Consider the following 23444-nt stretch of genomic DNA (forward strand, 5'->3'; position numbering starts at 1 on the left):
TTCAAGAAATTTTAATAAAGTTTCGGCTGTGGTTTTTAACAAACAAATCTGCTCTCTCTTTCGACTGTGCGTGTATTTTCTAATTCTAGCTTTGCTCTCACAACAGTCGCGGCGATCGTATTGACCTTCCCAGAGCATTAGCAAAATAATGTGTTTCGCTGCGTGAAGACAAACCGCCCGGCACTAAACTCGTTTCCTGAAGCTTCATAGTTTCTCCCATGTCCCAGTGTTCAACCTCTAGCACTCAGTCTTCCAAAGGAAGTCAGGGGATTTCTTCTGTATAATTACCAGATTCGGTTCGGGTGTCCCGTGGCGCGCGCACGTTGGGGATGAATTATGCGCTGCCATCACATGCTGCTGCTGTTGCGAAGCGCGGAGAAAGCGAACTTGTGACGGGGGCGACGAAGAGCAGGTCAGCCTAAACACGCGTTGGACGAAAACAAAAATTACGGGTTGTTTGTTTGGTTGGTATTTGGTGCTCTGACTAACCTAGTTGTGTTGCTGGGTTTGCTTTCACGCGCTCTCATTTCGCGTAGTTCAAGCCAATTCCCCAGTAATTGGAGGGTTTCCTTTTTGTTCCCTTCAGACCACACCACGCATAAGTGCGTGTTTCTCTGTTTGGTTGTTTCCGTTTTTTGTCTTCGAGATGATGAGGGATGAGAACAAAAGAATCTGGGTTGCATCTAATGGGGTCTCGATGATGGCGCGCCTTTTGACTTATGCCTAGGTTTGGTGAAAGCTGTATAGCTTTTAAACAGTGCCACGTACTATTAATTATAGTGTCGATTCTGGAACTCGGACTAACCCACCTTTGGTGAGTATGGATCTCATGCTTCGCAATTCGAGTAAGCTGAATTAATGGCTTAATAAGGATATAGGTCAACACATATGGTTACATGGTTACTTAAAGGGTGTGTCACATCAAATTGCATCACGGAAAAAACGCTGTAAAAATTCACCCAGTAGACCGATCCTTTTGAAAAATTTTAGACAGTAAAATAAAAACTATTAAACAACTTTTGGCATTTTCTTTTTATTCATACTTCGAGCCCAAGCCCGTATGCTCGCACCTTCCTCTTTACCCCGCCCATAAGGTTCTGTACAACGTCAGGTTGTAGTTTTTTTTGAACAGAAATCCATTTTCTCTTGAAGTCCGCCTCCGATTTGACAACTTTTGGGTTCTTCCGGAGGGCCTGCCTCATAATCGCCCAATATTTCTCTATTGGGCGAAGCTCCGGCGCGTTGGGCGGGTTCATTTCCTTTGGCACGAAGGTGACCCCGTTGGCTTCGTACCACTCCAACACGTCCTTTGAATAGTGGCACGAAGCGAGATCCGTCCAGAAGATGGTCGGGCCCTCGTGCTGCTTCAATAGTGGTAGTAAGCGCTTCTGTAGGCACTCCTTAAGGTAAACCTGCCCGTTTACCGTGCCGATCATCACGAAGGGGGCGCTCCGCTTTCCGCAAGAGCAGATCGCTTGCCACACCATGTACTTTTTGGCAAACTTGGATAGTTTCTGCTTGCGAATCTCCTCCGGAACGCTGAATTTGTCCTCTGCGGAGAAGAACAACAGGCCCGGCAGCTGACGAAAGTCCGCTTTGACGTAGGTTTCGTCGTCCATTACCAGGCAATGCGGCTTCGTCAGCATTTCGGTGTACAGCTCCCGGGCTCGCGTCTTTTCCACCATGTTTTGCCTTTCGTCGCGGTTAGGAGCCTTCTGAACCTTGTATGTACGCAGACCCTCCCGCTGCTTGGTCCGCTGGACGAATGAACTTGACAAATTCAGCTTATTGGTGACATCCCGGACCGAACTTCTCGGATCACGTCTAAACTACTTAACTACGCGCTTGTGATCTTTTTCACTGACGGAGCATCCATTTTTGCCGTTCTTCACCTTCCGGTCGATGGTTAGGTTCTCGAAGTATCGTTTTAGTATTCTGCTGACCGTGGATTGGACGATTCCCAGCATCTTACCGATGTCCCGATGTGACAACTCCGGATTCTCGAAATGAGTGCACAGGATTAATTCACGACGCTCTTTTTCGTTCGACATTTTTCCAAATTTACGAAAAATTGACAGTGAAGCATGGCCAACGTGATCTATACACTCTTATCTGATTATAAGCGGAAGCTGAAGATATAATTCCTAAAAATTAAATTTCTACAGCGTTTTTTCCGTGATGCAATTTGATGTGACACACCCTTTAGTGCTTGCAATGAGCGTTTTTTGAACATCCAATTTCAGTTTTTCAAATGCATTTTGCCAATGTAGGATTACAATCGTAATTTATTTTCTGTTTCCCATATGATCTAGTGGCTAGGATATCTGGCTTCACCCAGAGGGCTAGGCTTCTTCTTCTTCTTCTTCTTCAATGGCACTAACGTTCCTAGAGGAACTTCGCCGTCTCAACGTAGTATTACTTGCGTCATTTTTATTAGTACTTAGTTGAGATTTCTATGCCAAATAACACGCCTTGAATGCATTCTGAGTGGCAAGCTCTAGAATACGCGTGATCACAGTGCAAGTCGGAGGAAATTTCTTTGACGAAAAATTCCCCCGACCAGAACGGGAATCGAACCCGAACACCCGGCATGTTAGTTATGACGCTAACCACTCGGCCAAGGGAGCACAGGGCTAGGCTTAGATTCATCAAATGAATCGCTTTGATCATGTGTCTTACCGTTAGGGCGATCCATCTCGAGGTAGTCCACACATTCTATCAACAAAATTATGTTATTGATACGACACATCATCTCAAATCCACCGAAGCTCGGAGACGTAGTCGTAGTTGTAGACGGAGGAAAGTGCTGTATCAAAAGACCTCCAAGTGGCCTCCCTCGCCAGAAGACGAGATGGAGTCATGCGTCGACCAATGACGAAAGTAGCTGCGCTAGCAGTGGAGTCTGAGAGTAAAACTGAGCCGGAAGTGCAACAAGGGAATGAAATGCAGCGAACGCAGCCAACCCCAAGGTTAGGGATTCCCTTTAGAAGCATAATTTTATCAAATTCGACTATTTCCCATATAGAACAGTTCAACCAAATAATTTTATCAAATTCGACTATTACCCACATAGAACTGTTCATTGTTCAAATGAATATTGGTAAAAGATAGAGCTGACTAACCATTGCCAACCAAAAACCAATTGTCGGTCCAATCGTTCCCATACGAACATATATTCGTCATATTGATAAAGCGAAAGTTATCGAGTGAGGCTCAGCCTTACTGCCGCGATTCACCCTCACCTCTGCTCGCCTCACCACTGCAATGTCCTCCTACTACTGCTACCACCACCCTCAAGGACCGTCGTTTGCTTCCATACCGCGCCGCGTTCCGTACCTTACGCAGAACAGCAATAAAAAGCGACACCGAAGAGCACACGAATAAAGCGAGCCTTATCTCGCCCCATATTTGGCCATCGTTTTTATTCTTCCTCCCTACCGAATGACAACGTTCAATATGATAATTTTTATCTCTTGAGACTTGTTTGCTGTGGCTGTAGCTCTGGTGGCATTGTTTCTACCCATTTAGGACACGTTCTTGAAGGAGTGTATTGCTGCCGCAACCCCTTCAGGATTACGAAAACGTATCGGCTGCTGTAGGGCAGTAGCGACCAGAACAACCATTTTTAACTGCCTGCCAATGATGAATGCATCAAGATTACGTCGTATCGATCTTTTCCCCTCCACCGTGTGTGCATTCGGGGCAAGAAAAAAAAAACACGCAACTACCGGATTCGGAAGTTCGGGGTTACATTCACCCGACACATGTTTGCATTGTGTTTGTTTAAGCACTTTATCGGGGATGCGGATCAGTCTGGGCGCACCCCTTCTTCCATCATCATCGTCATCGTATTCGATGATGACAGATTAATGCCCAAACCCAACCCCGGAAAAGACCGGATGGTCATCTATGCTAATTGCGTGGAATGTCCATCGGCGATGTGGCGCTATCGTGATTCCCTCCCATATCAATTTTTCGCTCGAAGGTATCTCTTGAGTTTATGACTGTTTAATTTTTGGGGGACCTCTCCCTTTCTCCAACACAAAGACGCTCACGTTCCTGTGTGAGTGACTTGTTTTCGGAAAGCCAGAATGAATTAAAGTTGCGATGTGGTGCTGCAAAGGAAACCGAAATGAAATCGGATACCCTGGGCCGGGTTCCGTCTGCACGAACGAGGAAAAAGAAACAAGCCGTTTGTTGTAACCGGCTTCGGTCTAACGGCGACGACAACGACAGCCACACGATGATATCGAGGTGTTGGGAGCAGGGAAATCGAAAACTGTCCCAAAAGGCTTGCTTTGCGAGCGGGAACAGCAGGCAGGAAATGAAGTTGTCAAAATGAGTCAACTCCAGGTAATGATGTGGTGAAACGTCGAGTAGATTGATGTTTTTATTAGGTCCAGGATTTATGGGCCACGGCGATGGCTATTATTCTTTCTCAACATTTCAATAAAACGAATGGTTCAAAAATTATTTGGAACTCCGCGATGTCATATTAAACACATCCAAGTCATGGACAAATTAAGTCCAACTGAAAAGTATCTCTCGAGGATCAAAGTAATTTTTTTAATTACATTAAATTAGAATTACGTCCTTCGGGAAGAATATTGTAACAAATTGAAAAACAAAATATAGATTGCGTCTCAAAAAACGGCCATTGAGCGCTCATTGACGGATATACGATATTTTTGCACCAATCGACTTGGGCACATCCTAACAATCTTTTTTCACATTTTCATAACTTTTCAATGCATGCTTTTTTATTTAATTACAAAGTTAAGAGTTCTCTGTAAGGCTGCACATCCGCTTACTAAGCGAAGAAAAAGAAGAAGCCTCGTATGAACTGTCCAACTATGAACAGTGGAGCGAAAGGAATTCAGCCCGGCTCTGTTACAGCCAATAACAATTCAAAAGCCTGACAAACCAGCGCCTGACCATAACTCATACCGTCCGATTGATATGCTTTCGTATATTAGGAAATTGTTAGAGAATATGATCCTTCGGATACTCGATCAATGGTTGGAGGCGAATAATTTGCTATCAAGAACACAATTTGGGTTTCGCAAAAATCTGGTCGATATTGACCCCTTGGGGGCTCAGTTTCCCAGGGGTCGACAATATATTGTATAAGTTGCGTTACGTGAATTAATTCGTTATAAGAATGACTAATATTTTAGTGGAAAGTGTTATTGTTGAAATTTGTATCAATCGCGATCTTTATATTAGGTTCCACATATATGTCTTTCTTAGAAGCCCGCTTCACCTCCTCGAATGCACTTGCTTATTTTGGGCTTGTGTTTCAAAAAATAACAAATGATGACACCTTGTCTTCTTCTGCATAATTGAATAAATAGAAGAAAAGGGTAGTTATGGCTTTAACCCTTCATTGCATAATGGTGGAAACTTCCATCATAACATTGGTGCCCAAAATTATAATATAAATATATAAATATATCTATATATATAAAAATGGAGTGATGTCTGTCTGTCTGTCTGATTCTTATAGACTCGGAAACTACTGAACCGATCGACATGAAAATTGGTATGTAGAGGTTTTTGGGGCCGGGGAAGGTTTTCGTAATATTTTGAGACCCCTCCCCCCTCTCTAAGGGGGGGCTGCCATACAAACGAAACACAAATTTCTGCATTACTCGAGAATTAATCAAGCAAATGAAACCAAATTTGGCATGTGGAGGTTTTAGGATGCAATAAATGTTTCTATGGTGTTAAGATACTCCTTCCCCCTCTCTTAGAGGGGGCTGCCGTACAAATGAAACACAAATTTTTGCATTACCCGAGAATTAATCAAGCAAATTAAACCAAATTAGGCATATGGAAACTTTAGGGTGCAATGAATGTTTCTATGGTGGTTAGATACCCCTCCCCCCTCTCTTAGGGGTGGCTGCCATACAAATAAAACACAAATTTCTGCATTACTCGAGAATTAATCAAGTAAATGGGCGGGACGAAGTTTGCCGGGTTAGCTAGTAGTATATAAAAGAACAACTTCACTTTAAGTTGATCGTGTCTGGACCTTGATTTGTTTCACCAATAAGGAAAAAATCACGCAAAGAAGGGTTAATGGTATGTTTGTGTACATTTTTGAACAGAATGTGGTTCCGGATTCTACCATGTTATCTCATCTAATCCGTTTAAAGAATACAAGTTCATGCAGGAACAATTTTTCACAGTTCTATGTCAAGATTTTGTCCATGCCCATAGGCCCAGACCCATCAACATGTTTCTGTTGAGCCCAAAATGAATGAAAAATGGGGATTACGCTTTTTTCCGTGGGGCTTTATATTCATGATGTTTCTCCCGCGCCACAATATTTCTAGTCTGCTACACTTTTGACGTAGGACTACGTCTTTCATTTCTATACCGGGGTGTAAAATCAAAGTTTCGAAAACGAAAGCGTTACGCCGGAGACCGAGATTTTGAGCGTTAATAGTTCTTAAACAACTGAACGAAATGGTATGATAAACATTCGAAAGATAAAATGTCTACGCGTTATATACTTGTTACTTTTTGATTCAAAAACTTGTTTCAATAGTCTTAAAATTGCTTTCAAAACAGGCTATTGAAATCACCAACCGGTATATAAGCGAGCGCCGATCGGAAATCCACTCAGTCATAATTGAACAGCGATTGGAGCATGTTATCACTGTTGTGGTGAAGCTCTTCATTTATCGTGAAAGCGCGGATGAACGGTGTCACCAAGAGCCTGTTTGTGCACCTTAGGCCAGAAGGGAATCCATCAGGAGGAGAGTGATGCCACAAACGGTTCCCCGGGAAGAGATCGGAGAAGCCGCCGCACACACACATACACGCGCGGAACTCTTTGTTTGGATGCTATTCAGCATCGAAGAAATTCCGGAAAGATTCAATCGTTGCTGAAAAATAATCTGCCAGTTCCCCTGGGAACTGAAAAATACATTCATGTGAAAGAGTTTATTTGAATGTTTTCTATCCATGTAACACTGCGACCAAATATTTTTCAATTAAGTGCTATTAACAGGTGGTTATCGAGTTAGCATTAACCACTGGTGGGCTTCGAGTATCGAGGAAAATCTGGAAATAACTAATCGTTGCTGAAAAATACTCTGCCAGTTCCCCTGGGAATTGAAAAATACATTGATGCGAATGAGTTTATTCTAATGTTTTCTATCCATATGACATTGCAACTAAATACATTTGGATTTGAAAATTTATACTTCCGCATCAGTAGAAAATGTTCGTATCCAATATTGTATTGCGCGCGCAACGGAAAATGTTTCGCATCGCGAAAATTATATAGTTTTCAATCAATTATTGCTCAATCGCCGAAAGTTTCAAACTCAGAGAGTTCATTCCCTTCTGGTTTGTCTTCCAAATTTCCATTGTAAACCACACCTTCTCTCGATTCAATCACACACAAAAAGCATACTTAAGCGATATTCTGGTGGTGAAACGCATTCATTTTTCGTGACGACATCGACAAGGCAACATCGTTATTGAACGAGCTGAACGGCGAGGGATCAAGAGATTCATTACCAGGCCTGACCTGAAACGCATTCAGTTAGTTTGGAACTGTGAGGAAGCGCAGAAAAGCCGATCCATCAGAAGAAGAGAAGACGACCGAGAGAGTATCAGCACCGAAAAACGGTTCCGTTTGAGATATCGAAGCAGCCGCCACACACATACAGGGTGGGCCATTTAAAGTGGAAGCATCTGGCAACCCCATAACTTTTGACAGAGATGTCAGATTAACAAATGTCATACCGCGTTGGAAGCGTCATTTCAGTACAATTTTAACGATGGAACAATACACACCTAAACAACGCGCTGAAATTGTTCAGCTGTACATTCAAAATAACTTCTCAATTGTGTTAACTAAACGTGCGTGGAAAAATAAAAATAAAGTTAAAACATCGCCTGGAGACAACACTATACGTCGATTATATGCCTAATTTATATCGTCTGGTAGTGTTGGTAATGCCAGTCATCTGTCCAGACAACGACCAAGACGTTTCGACGAGAATATTGATGCCGTTCGAGCCAGTGTTGCAGAGACTCCATCGACATCAGGTCGCCATCGTTCGCAAGAGTTAGGCATCTTTTAATTGCCATTTGTTCGTGAAAATGAATTGGACAATTACTGGTTCCAACAGGACGGCGCTACATGCCATACAGCGGCTGCCACGACCAAATTATTGCGCGAAATGTTCCCTGGAAGATTAATATCGAAAAACGGCGATTATGACTGGCCACCGAGATCACCTGATTTGACGCCTCCTGACTTTTTTTTTTGGGATATTTAAAATCCAAGGTATACACTGGTAAACCAAGGACCCTGGCTGCGCTGAAAGACAATATCCGACAAGAAATTGCTGCCATATCGGCCGAAACATTGGGCAAAGTGATGGAAAATGCCGAAAAAAGGGCACATTTTGCGGCCAAGGCCAGAGGCGGTCATTTACGAGATATCATAATCAAAAAGTAGTTAGAACAAATCTCCTTGGACCAAAATAAATGAATTTCAAAAAAAAAATTTAAAATTCCACTTCTTTACTTTGCTCTTGCAAAAACAAATCCTTCCACTTTAAATGGCCCACCCTGTACATATATACGTGTGGAACTTCTTTTGTTTAAATTCCATCCAGCATCGAGAAGATTCCGGAAGAATGTTATCGTTGCTGAAAAATAATCTGCCAGTTCCCCTGGGAATTGAAAAATACATTCATACGAAAGAGTTTTTTTTTAATGTTATCTAACATATAACGCTACGACCAAATACATTTGGTTTTGTGATTTTTCAATCAAGTGCAATTAACAGGTGGTTATCGAGTTAGCATGACCCACTGGTGGGCTTCGAGTATCGAAGAGAATCTGGGAAGATGTTATTGTTGCTGAAATATAATCTGCCAGTTCCACTGGGAATTGAAAAATACATTCATACGAAAGAGTTTTTTTTTATGTTTTCTAACATATAACGCTACGACCAAATACATTTGGTTTTGTGATTTTTCAATCAAGTGCAATTAGCAGGAAAGCTTCTGAAGATTATTCTTCCTCATCAGAATGATATTTTCATATCCAATATTCGATGCATAAAACCTTGTACCTCCAACGCAACGCTCTCGTTTTCGAAGTCTCCCAAATATTCATTCATTCTTCATTCATTCAAAATGGATTCAGATCCAACTTCAAACAAATTATCTTTAAATCAACGATAGTCCTACGTCACAATTGCGGTTATACCATAGATATAACCCACTTCCTGTTTTTCTGAGGGGTTTTTCCTGTTAGAGTTGTTTTCTGCTGCGATTTATTCCGATCACGACGTTATACAGAGGTGAAATGTACGTCACATATATCGACATATAACAGTAAAGCCTCGATTATATCACGCTCAATAAAGGAAACGTGTTTGAACAATATTTTTTGTACAACATGCAAAATTGATAGAAAAAACATTCATTACTATATTTATCAAATGGACACGTAAAACAACACAATATAACAAAGTAGAACGAACTATTGTTGCAGGGTTTTTCTCTTTGCTATTTCTCTTGTTTTTCAGAAAGAAAATATATGAGCTAAATCTAAGTTCAATTGCCGTGCTGTGTTGATTGCATTTTCTCCATTCAAATCTGATTGCCCATTCTTTATATTAATATGTGAAATATTATCTCAGCTTCGAGCTCCGGAAAGACTATTTGAGTTTGGGGATCGGGGGACTCAAAAACAAAGTTGACGAGAGATTTTGTATTCCTGAACTAAATAATTGTTCTGCACCATACCTATCTGCTTTCAAGATTTGATGATTGTGATCCACAAAACGTGCTGCTACGACTCAAATAGCCAAGATACTACAACTTTCAATGTTTTTTCTTCAACCTTGGTTGTCATTTCTAGTTTTTCTCGGTAGATTAGTTTAAATTATACAATGAAAGTGTCGTATTGAGGGTACTTCGATCATCCAATAATTACTAATGACAGATTCTGAATATCAGAAACCTAAAAACATGGCATGAAAGTTATTCGGTTTTGACAATTCTGACTGCCGCAACCTTTTTTTCGCCCTAAAGAATTAATGTGAAGTTTTAATATTTCGAAAAATCAAATAGATTCGTCGTAATTATATACCGATCAATTACCCGAAAATCGTCCAGAAACTTTTCGTCACTTACAATATTTCAAGTTTTAATATTTTGAACTTCTTTTACAGAATAATGGCACCACTAAAATTGAACGACGCAGACACTCTGACACACTGACTGTATTTCTCATACAAATAAAATATAGTTTGTTCTCTATCAATTATTTTGAATACAAAATCAATTTTACGTTCAGCAACATATTTTTGACGTAGGACTACGTCTTTCATTTCTGTACCGGGGTGATATTCACTTCATTCAAAAGACAAAATGTCCAAGAGTTATATAATTGTTAGTTTTTGACCCGAAAACTTGTTCCAATTAGGATTGGGCGATCTCGGATCGATTCTTAGAAGATCGATCTTTTCCATTCCGATTTCCGATTTTTAGGATCGATCTTTTGTACTCGATAAAATCGAGAAAATCGATTTTTCTTGCTTTCGATCTTTTCGATCTTTCTGTAAATTTGTTTTTCAGTATACATCGATTTTTTATCTCATAAAATGTCACCTAACATTTTTTTGAACATAATATCAACATTTGGATTGCTTCTTCTACGATTTACTTCTGTTCAAATGCTGACAGAGACGGAACTAGTGGCAGCTACTGAGGGGATGAACTGTAAACGATTGCGTATAGGATCACTGAACCTGATGTTGGCATCAATTACAGGCGAAAGATTGTTTTCTGGATCCGGCGCCAAAATCAAGAATCGGCATCGACTAAATGACAAATGTATGACACGATTGGCTCTTATTGTCAGCTGAGTTTTGGGCGGTTGTTGAATTCCTAATAATGTTATGCTTTTCCAATTATTTTTTATTTAATGAAACGACTACCTGACAGCACAATATGAAAGCATTGTGGCTATGGCCTTCATGCTGAGAAACAAAACAAAATGCTTTTGATATTAAAATATGAAATTTGTATTCCCTGTTCAAAGAAAAGACGTCATTCATATAGAACAAGCATATTCGAAAGAAAGCTTTAAATTTTTCGAAAATCGATTCGGTAAAGATCGATTCAGCAAAGATCGATTCTTTAGTACCGATTAAATCAGTGGATCGATCCTTAAGCCGTTTGGAAAATCGATTCGATAAGATCGATCTTTTTATGAAGATCGCCCAATCCTAGTTCCAATAGCTTAACACTTTACCGACCGGTAGCGGTTCGAACATACTATGCCCTTTTCACCGCCCATTCAGCCGCAGATCGTCCGAAACACTACTAAGTGTTTGCTAAAGCTTAAGTTTTGAGAAAAGCACCGATTATCTGAATAAAGAATACGAAATGCTTGCTGCTTGCTACTTGTCAGCCTAATCTAACCAAATCTAACAGAAAGATCGAAAGTCGATTAATCGACAACCGGTCGGTAAGCGCTGTGGAGCAAAAGTCGAATAATCGACGGCCGGTTGGTAAAGTGTTAAAAGTTGCTTTGAAAACAGGCTATTGAAATCACACGAATTGTATATAAACGAATGCCCGCTACGTCCACCAGTTCTAGAAGTTCTAGAAGCAGCGATTCTCCCTTGCCTTTGCGAGAACAATACACGGAGTGGTCATATGTCGCAATTTATTTCTTCATGTCAAAACACCAATTGCACTGAGTATTCATCGCTCTCCCAGTGGGCTTTTGCACACTTGGCGCACACACTTGGCCACATGCGATTTAATATTTGTTCCAACAGCATCCACCGTTCCTTAACCCCTTCAACATATCTTTGACAACCCATAAAACAATAAAAAAAAATTCAAGTATCAATTGTCATGCTTCATATTGTTTAGTGTTGCCCTAGTGGTAACGCACCTATAGACGTCTTCCGTGTATCGCCACGGTAACATACAGATGCATCGAATAAAATGAAACATCGCGAGAATGACAGTTTATCGAATTCTCGGTCAAAACCGTTAGAAAAGCTAGGAGAATGTTGCATCGGAAAGGGTGGAGGGGGATTGCAATGCCAGATCCACAGCGAGTGAAATGAGCAGAGTGAGAAGATAATTCATTCCCACTCGGCAACGATTTTGCTTCGATGACCACCACACTTTTCCTTCTTCTTCTTATTGAATTAAAGAGGCTTTCAACTTTTCAGTTCATTCGTCTCTAGACTTCGATAAGACCCTTGGGAAACTTTCCTACTCGCTCGCCCAGCAACGGTGTTGTCCAGTCGGTGTCCTCACGAAGAATGAATGAAAATTTTCCTCAAAGAATATGTAATATTGATACGCTAGCGACAGTGTACTTACTGTGTCAGGAGTTTACGTCGCCAATATTGTCATTGCGTTACCCCCTTCGTTGTTTCTATTCTCGCGGCTGCATAAGTTGTCCGTTACTCACAGCACGGTTAGGGAAGCACACGAATGAACAGAATAAATGTATGGGAAAATGGGAATGATTCCAATTTTCATCAATTTAAATTATTTAGAGACTATGGGATTATAATTCATAGCATATTGAACAAATCTTAGAGAATTTCCGATGCAAATCACTTGAAGAGTAAAAATCAAACACGTCTGTCTTTAGTAACAGTTAACAGTGGGAATGAATCTTTATTGAAAAATTCAGAACGTCAAAGCCTCGGATTATCAGCGGTTGCTGTGATCTTCAACACTCCTCCCTAATCCGAGACACCCACAAGTTCGCAAAAACGATGCTGCTTCTGGACGGCCAAGGGCTTCGTAAAACCATCAGCTGGCTGCTCGGTCGTCGATACGTAGGACAGCTGCACCACTCCTTCCTGTAGGCTATCGTGCACGAAGTGATAGCGAATGCTCACGTGCTTCGTGCTAGGGTTGTATGATCCGTTTGTCGCGATGCTGATTGCAGATTGGTTGTCGCAATTAAGAGATATCGGATGCTGTTCCTCGAATATCTGCTACTGCAAGTTGTTCCACCACATGGCCTCCTGAATTGTACGCGACAGGGCCATATATTCTGCTTCACAGGATGACAAAGCGACGGTTGGCTGCTTTTTAACATTCCACGATATGGCTCCTCCTTGTAGGGTGAAAATGTAGCCCGTCGTTGATTTCCGGGTATCTGTATCTCCTCCCCAATCGGCATCGCTGTAGCCAACCAGCTCGGTAGATCCTTGCTTGGAATACTCCAACTTCTTCGTCGACGTTCCCTTCAAGTAGGGAATTATCTTCTTCACGGCTTCCCAATGTTGACGACCTGGACAGGCACTGAACTGACTAACAGCATTCACCGCAAAAGCAATGTCTGGACGAGTCACCTGAGCCACGAAAGTCAGACATCCAACGGCCTCCTTGAATGGAATTTTCTTCATCTCCTCGACTTCCAGCGGATTCTTTGGTCCCATCGATTTGTCCAGTCGTACGCTTGGATCTGCAGGCGTTGAAACAGGGTGCGCTTCGCTCATGCCAAACCGTTCGATGATTTCCTCAACGTACGCTTGCTGATCGAGTCCTAGCTTTCCTTCTGCTTGATCTCTCGTAATTCGGATACCCAAACAGAACTTGGCTTCACCGAGATCCTTCATTTTGAACTGCTGGCACAAATACTTCTTCAGCTTCCGTTTCAGATTCCGATCGTTGGTGAAGATCAGAAAATCGTCAACGTAAATGGTGACGAACATCAGTTTGTTTCCACGAATCATCCAGTACAAGCAACGGTCAACTGAAGAACGATTCAGCCCGAACTTCTGGAGCACGCTATCCAGCTGCGCATTCCATACTCGGCTTGACTGCTTCAAGCCATAGAGCGCTTTCTTCAAACGGCACACCTTTCCATTTCGTTGGTCGATCCCCTGCGGCTGCATCATGTAGATCTCCTCATCGTTCAATTCTACTTGCAAAAATGCCGTAACGGCATCCATCTGATCGATGTCCAGATCGTATCTGACCGCCAGCGCCATGAGGTAACGAATCGTCGCATATCGCACCACGGGAGAGTACACCTCGTCGTAATCCATACCTGACCTCTGCGAGCATCCTTTCACGACGAGACGAGCTTTGTACCGTTGAATGGTCCTATCAGGACCACGCTTCGTCTTGAACACCCATTTGTTCCGAATAGCTTTTCGCCCTTCCGGTAGATCCGCCAATACCCACGTGTTGTTATCGCTCAGTGACACCAACTCATCGTTCATCGCTTGAATCCAATGGTCCCTGTCAGGCCTTTGCAGAACTTCGTCGTAGGATTTCGGGTCGTCCATCTTAAGTTCCCCGTCGGTTTTATCAGGAGGCAACTGTGGGGAAAGGCTATCACCAGAATATGCTCCATAGCTAATAAAATCATTGTACTTGCCTGGATAACAGCGCTTCCGACCGCTGCGCCTTGGCCTTGACGCAGAATCTTCAACTTTTTTTTGCTTTGTCTCTCAATTTTAGCTTTGAATTTCACCTAAGGCCTGGTCCTTCCGTTCGAGAAAGTACACGCCTACCTTCTTACTGGCATCGTCCACGAAGGTGATGAAGTAGCGACTGCCTCCAAACGATGGCACCTCTACCGGGCCGCACAGATCGGAGTGCACCAGTTCCAGCAATTCCTCCGATCTTGAGTCACTGGAAGGAAACGGAAATCGTGCCTGCTTACCCGTGAGACACGATTCGCAATCAGCGAGGGCTTCATTCTTGAAGTCGATTCCGTCTGCCACTTCCTTGAGTTTCTTCAAGCTTCCGACATTCAAATGGCCGAGACGTCTGTGCCATAGCTCCACGCTGTTGACCAAAAACGATTTCTCCGACCGACTCACACGATAGAGACCACCTTCTTCTATTCCGGTGATGGCAAGCTCTCCGCTTTCATCCCAGACTTCGAATCTGTCCGCCATGAACACCACCTTGTTTCCGCGCTTGCAGATGGTGCTAACCGACAGCAGGTTGGTTGCTAGGTCCGGAATTTTTAAAACATTGACAACGTCCACACTTCCTTCCAAAGTTTCCATCGAAACCGTTCCCTTAGCAACGGCCTTCATGTTGCTGTTGTTTGCTGTTCCGACATCGTGATCCATATCAACCGTGTCAACGATAATCTGGTCCGCCCGCGCCATATGCATGGTGGCACCGGAATCGAGATACCATTCGTCGGTCCTAACATCTCTCATAGCGAGGACACTGCACAAACCTTTCGACTTTCCTGCCTTCACCGTCGACTTCTTGGCATTGGGACATTTGGCTGCAAAATGCCCGGGTTTTTCGCAATTGTAGCACAATTTCTCACCTTTTCCACCGTCCTTTGGTTCTGTGGGCTTCTTCCGACTTGCCTTGCTGTACAGAGCACCTTCTGTGCTGCTGCTGACCGGACCGCGGTCAAGTTTTACGCCCTGTAAAATTTTCGCCTTAACTGCGTCCGCCGTCAAAGCCGTTCCAGAGGCCTCGAGGCCCATGGTCATGGGTTCGTACTGCTCAGGAAGACCCATCAGCAAAATAGCCGCAAGCCAGAAGTCGTCCACCTTAAAACCAACGGATGCTAGCTTGTGGCTCGTGGTCATCAATTCGTCCACGTATGCCTCAACGCTAGTGCAGTTGATCAGCCGAACCGACGTGAACTTCCGGAGCAGTCCGATCTTTCTGGTCAACCCGCTGTCCTGGAAAGCGGATGCCAGTTTCCTCCATGCTTCCTTCGCGTCCACTGCGTCCTGCACCAGGCTGTAGTTATAGCTCTCCAGACTTAAACAAATCGTGGCCAAAGTCTGTAACTTCACGTCCTCGGGAACGCCTTCATCATCGCCATCAACTGCAGACCAACTACCTTCGCGGATTAAAATCATCCGCATAGCAAAAGACCACGTTGAATAGTTCTCCCTTCCTCTGAGCTTTTCAATTGCCGGCAGCGCAACGGAACCTCTGCCGACTCGAACGTTTCCAACTTCAGTCCTGCCTCTTCCGTTGCCATCTCCAGCTCCAGATCCAGCACCGAGAACCGAACTTCTGGCCGTGGACATTTTTTTTTTGCTTCAAATTAAAATAATCTTGAAAAATTTCCGTGCTCTGGGTCCATAACCACTTGAAGAGTAAAAATCAAACACGTCTGTCTTTAGTAACAGTTAACAGTGGGAATGAATCTTTATTGAAAAATTCAGAACGTCAAAGCCTCGGATTATCAGCGGTTGCTGTGATCTTCAACAAAATCGTCAGAATCCGTTTGCAGCAAAATAAGTTATTAACGTGAACTTTATTTCATAAAAACGTGACATGTTTCCTGATTTGGCACCCTTGATGAAAGAAGTAGTCCTACGTCAAAAGTCAGTGAAGGTTGACAGAGGAGCCGTGCCCAGCTGTACGGCGCAACTTGGTGGAGATGCTCTCACAAGAGCGCTGGACGGCACTGACATCTATCTTACGGATGCAATTCCGGCTGCTAGGTATCCGTTGACCGGTAATTATTTTTGAATACCAGAGCACTGAAGTTGCCGATGAAATCCTTGATCGGACGGCACTGGGGCAAGTTGGTCGGGTTCCGTTCTTTGGGTACATACCAAAGCCAACGTCTTCTTGGCGTAATGAGAAGACGCCTTGTCTGGCCAGAAGACGTACTTCCCATCAGAATGATGCTTCTCTAAGAACGGAACCAGAATTTTCTCCAGGCACTCCTCCTAGTACACCTTCTGGTTGATGGCAAGCCCACTCGGTTTGTTAAACCAGGACTTTCAAATCCCTTTGTCGGAGATTGCAATATACAGCATAACTTTCTTCTCAAACTTATACTTGTATTTGTACTTCACTCCGGGGGGTGTACAGGCCTAATCGTACCGGTCATTGCCGGGAATGTGGGACTTTGACAGCGGAAAGTAACTCTCGTCGTCCAGCACGAACGACGCCCCGCGATAATTGTTCGTCATCCACCGGCACTGAGATATCACGCTATCTGCTCGTCCGTGTACTCTGGGGACCAAGTCTTCTTCCGACAGACGATGCTCTCCTGATTGAGTGTTCTGTGGATGTAGGAATGGGAGCAGTGCTCACCGGTTCACAATTCCGTTCCGAAAGTGGTCTCCTGTAAACTTTTTTTCCTTGACTTTCACGCGTTTCTAAGAACCGTACAACGCGCTCGCGGAGTGCTTGTTGCTTCGACGCCATCTTTGATCGAACTGAAAACACCCAAGCGAAAAGAAAGTCCATTTCTAGGGAGCCAACAGAACAATTCTTCTGGGGAGAAAAAAAATTACCCTCTTTACTTTTTGACGTGGGAATATGTCTTTCGTTTCTGTACTGGGGTGTAAATTCAAAGTTTCGAAAACGAATGCGTTACCCCGGTGAACGAGATTTTGAGATAAAATGTCTACACGAAATATACCTGTTACTTTTTGATCCAAAAACTTGTTCCAATAGCCTTAACATTACTTTCAAAACCTATTGAAATATTTGAATCAACAATCGGTATATGAGCGAGCGCCGCTCGGAAATCCACTCAGTTATAACAGCGATTGTAGCATGTTGTCGCTGTTGTGGTGAAGCTAACTTCGTTCATCATGAAAGCGCGGATAACGGTATCACCAAGAGCCTGTTTGTGCACCTTTGGCCAGAAAGGAATCCTTCAGGAGGAGAGTGATGCCACTTAAAAGGCCACCAAAAAAGTACCAGCATCGAAAATTGGTTCCGCTTGAGGCGTCGGAGCAGTCGCCACACACACACACGTGCGCAACTCTTTTCGTTTGGTGGTTATCGAGCAATCGGGAAGAATCCGGAAAGATATCATCGTTGCTAAAAAATAATCTGCCAGTTCCCCTTGGAATTGAACATTACATTCAAGCGAAAGAGATTATTTTAATGTTTTCTATTCATATAATAATGCGACCAAATACATTTTGTTTTGTGATTTTTTAATCAAGTGCAATCAACAGGAGATTCTTTCCCATTAGTAGAATGTTTTGGTTTCCAATATTGGATGCATAAAACCTTGTGCCTCCAACGTAACGCTCTCGTTTTGGAATTCCCCCAAATATTCATTTATTCATTCATTCAGAACGGATTCAGATTCAACTTCAAAGAAATGATCACTAAATCAACGATAGTCCTACGTCAACCTTGCGGTTACACCACAGATATAACCCACTTCCTGTTTTTTTCTACAGAAAGGTATTGAAATCATTCTCTTTTTTTTTGACTACCCGTTATAGCTAAAGACTCAGAATCAACAGGAGTAGACCCGGTAAGTGAGTCTTCATCAGTAAATCTAATACCTCTGAGGGAGTTTTTGTGAGAGAACCGTCGCCCTTTCTTAAGAAAATCAAGTCCGTTCGGGTTGTCTTTTGCCAGAGTCTTGTTGAGTCTTGCAACAATTAGGGTACTTTGAATGCTTTCGCAATTATGTTCCCAGGATTTTCGTTTAGATCGTCACAGTTCTCTGCTGTACTCAGTGAGGGTTCTCTTATATTGGGACCAGTCCGAAGTAATGTTTTTGTCTATTGAGCAGTTTCCACGCTGTTTTGCGAAGCCGTTCGAGGTTTTTTATCTCACCAAGAAGTGTTCCTTGTTGAAGAAACTCTTTTCACTGTCTTCGCAGTTACTGTTTTTGGCAGAGACTATCGTTCCGTTTAACTCTTTTAAGCTGATGCAAGCTGCTGAATCGATCTTATTCTTGTGTTGAGTCTTATCCCCAGAAGTACTCCTCAGTGAAGATCAGCTTCATTCACGCGAGCGGTGTTAAAATCGTGGAAATAGAGTTCTGTGTCGAAATAAAGCTTGTGTCAAGTTTAGGCACTAATCTTTACTGTGTTAGTTGAATTGATCGTTGAATGACATGATTGATGCGAGGAGGGAGCATGAAACCTTCAATTGTTTTATATAAGACTCCAAAGTTGGAAGCAAAGCAGCTTCTCAAAGGGCCTTGTATGTTGAATTATTTAAAAACTGAAATATTTCGATATTTTATATGCTACTGCCGATTTAGTGAAAAGGAAGTATGATCAGAGTCCTCAATATAGTTTTGTGAATACTCTGCTGAAAAATTTGCCGCAGAACCCCGTTTTCTCTGGACCCGAAGTCTGACATAAAATTAGTAGAGTTCAGTGAGGTCACATGAATCATCCTCCATGTCACGTGAGCATAAGCCACAGAAATTCTCTTTAACATAATAATTTTGGGGAGCCTTCCACACGCAATTGAAAGATAAAACAGAAATATGATGGGTAAATCTTTGACGAATGAACTCATGAACTCTTGACTCGCACCAGTAATAAAGGGTGTGTCACATCAAATTGCATCACGGAAAAAACGCTGTAGAAATTCGCCCAGTAGACCGATCCTTTTGAAAATTTTAGACAGTAAAATAAAAACTATTAAACAACTTTTGGCATTTTCTTTTTAATCATACTTCGAGCCCAAGCCCGTATGCTCGCACCTTCCTCTTTACCCCGTCCATAAGGTTCTGTACAACGTCAGGTTGTAGTTTTTTTTGAACAGAAATCCATTTTCTCTTGAAGTCCGCCTCCGATTTGACAACTTTTGGGTTCTTCCGGAGGGCCTGCTTCATAATCGCCCAATATTTCTCTATTGGGCGAAGCTCCGGCGCGTTGGGCGGGTTCATTTCCTTTGGCACGAAGGTGACCTCGTTGGCTTCGTACCACTCCAACATGTCCTTTGAATAGTGGCACGAAGCGAGATCCGGCTAGAAGATGGTCGGGCCCTCGTGCTGCTTCAATAGTGGTAGTAAGCGCTTCTGTAGGCACTCCTTAAGGTAAACCTGCCCGTTTACCGTGCAGGTCATCACGAAGGGGGCGCTCCGCTTTCCGCAAGAGCAGATCGCTTGCCACACCATGTACTTTTTGGCAAACTTGGATAGTTTCTGCTTGCGAATCTCCTCCGGAACGCTGAATTTGTCCTCTGCGGAGAAGAACAACAGGCCCGGCAGCTTACGAAAGTCCACTTTGACGTAGGTTTCGTCGTCCATTACCAGGCAATGCGGCTTCGTCAGCATTTCGGTGTACAGCTTCCGGGCTCGCGTCTTCCCCACCATGTTTTGCCTTTCGTCGCGGTTAGGAGCCTTCTGAACCTTGTATGTACGCAGGCTGCTTGGTCCGCTGGACGAATGAACTTGACAAATTCAGCTTATTGGCGACATCCCGGACCGAACTTCTCGGATCACGTCTAAACTGCTTAACTACGCGCTTGTGATCTTTTTCACTGACGGAGCATCCATTTTTGCCGTTCTTCACCTTCCGGTCGATGGTTAGGTTCCCGAAGTATCGTTTTAGTACTCTGCTGACCGTGGATTGGACGATTCCCAGCATCTTACCGATGTCCCGATGTGACAACTCCGGATTCTCGAAATGAGTGCACAGGATTAATTCACGACGCTCTTTTTCGTTCGACGACATTTTTCCAAATTTACGAAAAATTGACAGTGAAGCATGGCCAACGTGATCTATACACTCTTATCTGATTATAAAACCAAAGCTGAAGATATAATTCCTAAAAATTAAATTTCTACAGCGTTTTTTCCGTGATGCAATTTGATGTGACACACCCTTTAGTTCTATTTTTGCCTCCACAGAGCAGCTGCTTCCGCGATTCAATCATCAACAATTTGCCAAATTCGGCAGGGAGAAAAATCAAATTGGAAACACAGCATTAGCAGATTATGGGCTCTCAGAAATCGTTTTCTGGTAGCGTTTTCATTCCGATCGGTTAGAGATCCGTTAGAATCGTTCCTTGCTGCCCTGCCGCTGCTGCTGCTTCCACATCCCGCGCACAATTGTAGCGCACTGTTCCGTTATTCCCCACTTGGACCAGAAATAGACACTCCTAGTCTTGGATTTACTTGCAGCAGCACTTCTCTATTCTGAGCCTATCCGCAAACCAACCAACAAACCAACGGATATTCAGATGATGATTCCCTCAATGCCATTCAAATCATTCTCACCTTGTGATTCTCCTCCTCCTGCGCTGCTTCCGCTCTCGTTCCGCACACAGCTGATACAATTATCCGGTGCTCTCCGGAATGAGTCCAAAACGTTTAAATTGTTTGCCCCAAACTCTTCTGTCTTCTGCCGTTTTCGCAATTTCCGTCAGTTTTGCCTTTTGCAGTTCTCTTCTGAAGAGCTGCAATTGTATTCGTTTACCAGCGTATTTATTATTACAGAGCGGAGGCCGTTGTCGTCTTCGTCGTTTCTTCTTTGTTTATTGTTGTGATTAGCTTCCTTCCGATTCAAATCTAGCTTCAAAATTCTATCAAAACACACTACGCATTGCCATTCTGAATGCGAAATATTCGGCAAATTAGTACGACTCGCAAAAAACACTCAAAACATTAGATTTGGATACTTTTTTTTACTCTCTCTCTCTCTCTCTCTCTCTCTCTTTTCATTTAACTTCTTCTCTTTCGCCCCATTTTCTCAAACTGGCCTTTCTTCCGCTTGCTTCTTGCCCTTCGCGTATCTTTTCATTGCAGCATACCAACAGAAGCGCAGAAACACAAACACATACACCTCTTCTTGGACGAATGTTTCCCTTTTTTTTCACTGCACACCGCCGTCACCACTTTTCACCTTCGGCGATTTTTCCCACTCGATTTTTTCTTTGCTTCCTTCCTTCACGCACTCAATAGCACTCGAAAATAATGGTTTTATCCACGCAAGTTTCCCGAAACCGTCGCGCGCTCGATGACATTTTCCCCCGAATCGCCAGCAGCAGCCATTCGTCGTCGTCTCCGGGCAACACGAGGCACGAAAAAAAGAAAAGAAAAACAATGCACAATCCGAAAGTAGGAAAACAAATTCCACACAAACGCACGCGAAAATGACGAGCTGAAGAACTGAACGCCGCGCACCGAACAAAAAGAAGCTTCCTCTTCCACGACGGAACACAAAACCCGGAGAATTTCACCGTGTTCGCTGGCAAGCACTGCGGCTGCTGCTCGTTTGGCGTTTCCCGAGTAAAACCAAATGCAATCGAAATCCGCACTATTGAACACACCACTTCGCGGAATTATGCGCGCCCGTGCATGTGTGTGTGTGTGTGTGTGTGTGTGACTGCACTATTGAAACAATTGCAATAAACTTCACTTGCTTGCGTCCCGACGAGTCGTCGCGCGTTCTCATTCTCTCACTTCGTCACTATAGCTGCCCATTTGCTGTTTCTCTTTCTCTGTCTGTCACACACGATGCGCGCCGCTCGAACGCCGCGAACGGAGAATTCGAAGGAAGAGAAGAAAAAAAATACACAAAAGCAAAACGCAAAACAACTTCGCGCGATCGTTGTCGGTGGATTGTCTGTCTGCGACTGACGAAATCGTCCGCTCGAAAGTGTCTTCTTTCCCTGTCGGTCAGTTACGTTGGTTTGTGTGGGTGTGTGTATTTACACCCGTTTCAGCCGCTACACGAACACATCATTGAAGGCAACAGACTTTCTTTGACACATGTGAACGCAGCAGTGCACAGCAAGTGCGACTCTGGCGGACACAGGGTGTTGTCATTGCGCGTGTCGAAGTGTCAATTCTTGTCACGGCTTATGGTGCTCATACACTGTTTGACCGAAGCCAAATATTTGACTCTTTTTGACAGATAAAATTTGGTCGACGTGTACTGATCAAATATATGCTACACAAAACACAACAAGCAAATATTCAATTTTTGGATGCCTCGAATACTTTTTTAGTCTGTTCTTCGAACCTGTCGGTACATGGTTAGGTTACCTTGAATATTTCAGTCGATTTTATCCATGTTCGGTGTTTGACATTATTTAACACTGTTGAATATTTAAGAGTGGCAAACAAAATAGTGTTTGTACAAATATCAAATCAAACTTTATCTGTCAAAATATATCAAATATTTGACCTCCGGGCAAACAGTGTACGGCCACCTTTACAGAGACAAGGCCAAGGCGTTGTACTATAGGTGGACCGCAATGTCAAAATTGCTGTTCGGCCATTGCTCGTGAAAAAACAAATTTGTTTACAAAACAAGTCGTATCTTTTGGTGACAAATGCATTCGTTGGCAAAATAGCTGCTCGCGCTTTATTGTCGAATCATAACAATGCAGAAGGATGTTTTAGTATATCTTTTCGCCTTCCTTTCCAAGCAAAATGTACTTCTGTTTGGCTCCCATCGGCGGGGAAAAGAGTACTATCAGCTTACAGCGATGGTGACAAAAAATAATGCTGATTGTGGCTCCACTGATTTTGCTCAGGGAGGAGAAGAATGCTGTGCATATACCGGGAAGGAGATCCGGAAAGGGCCGTTACAAGTAATTGGCTAGAGCAAAAGGAGGTTATGCACTATATTCCACAAATATATATTAAAAATATATAAAAAAATAGCATCTCTGATATCGATTTTTTTTTTATAGATATGCAAGTTAAATATTTCTCAATTAAAGTTCATTGGCTTAAATTTGATATGT

At 43.0% G+C, this 23444-nt stretch overlaps 1 protein-coding gene across 6 annotated transcripts in view; it reads right to left on the reverse strand.

Moving 5' to 3' along the window:
• The window catches only part of LOC129762815 (uncharacterized), a 469094-nt gene extending 446779 nt beyond the window's left edge, over positions 1 to 22315 (reverse strand). For all 6 annotated transcript variants that reach the window (XM_055761388.1, XM_055761379.1, XM_055761363.1 and 3 more), the window contains exon 1: positions 20968 to 22315. The gene's annotated coding sequence lies outside the window, so the exon portion shown is untranslated. The remainder of the gene's footprint in view (positions 1 to 20967) is intronic.
• Positions 22316 to 23444: the final 1129 nt, after the last annotated feature.

The sequence above is a fragment of the Toxorhynchites rutilus genome, chromosome 1, assembly GCF_029784135.1.
Source record: "Toxorhynchites rutilus septentrionalis strain SRP chromosome 1, ASM2978413v1, whole genome shotgun sequence".
Lineage (NCBI taxonomy): Eukaryota > Metazoa > Arthropoda > Insecta > Diptera > Culicidae > Toxorhynchites > Toxorhynchites rutilus.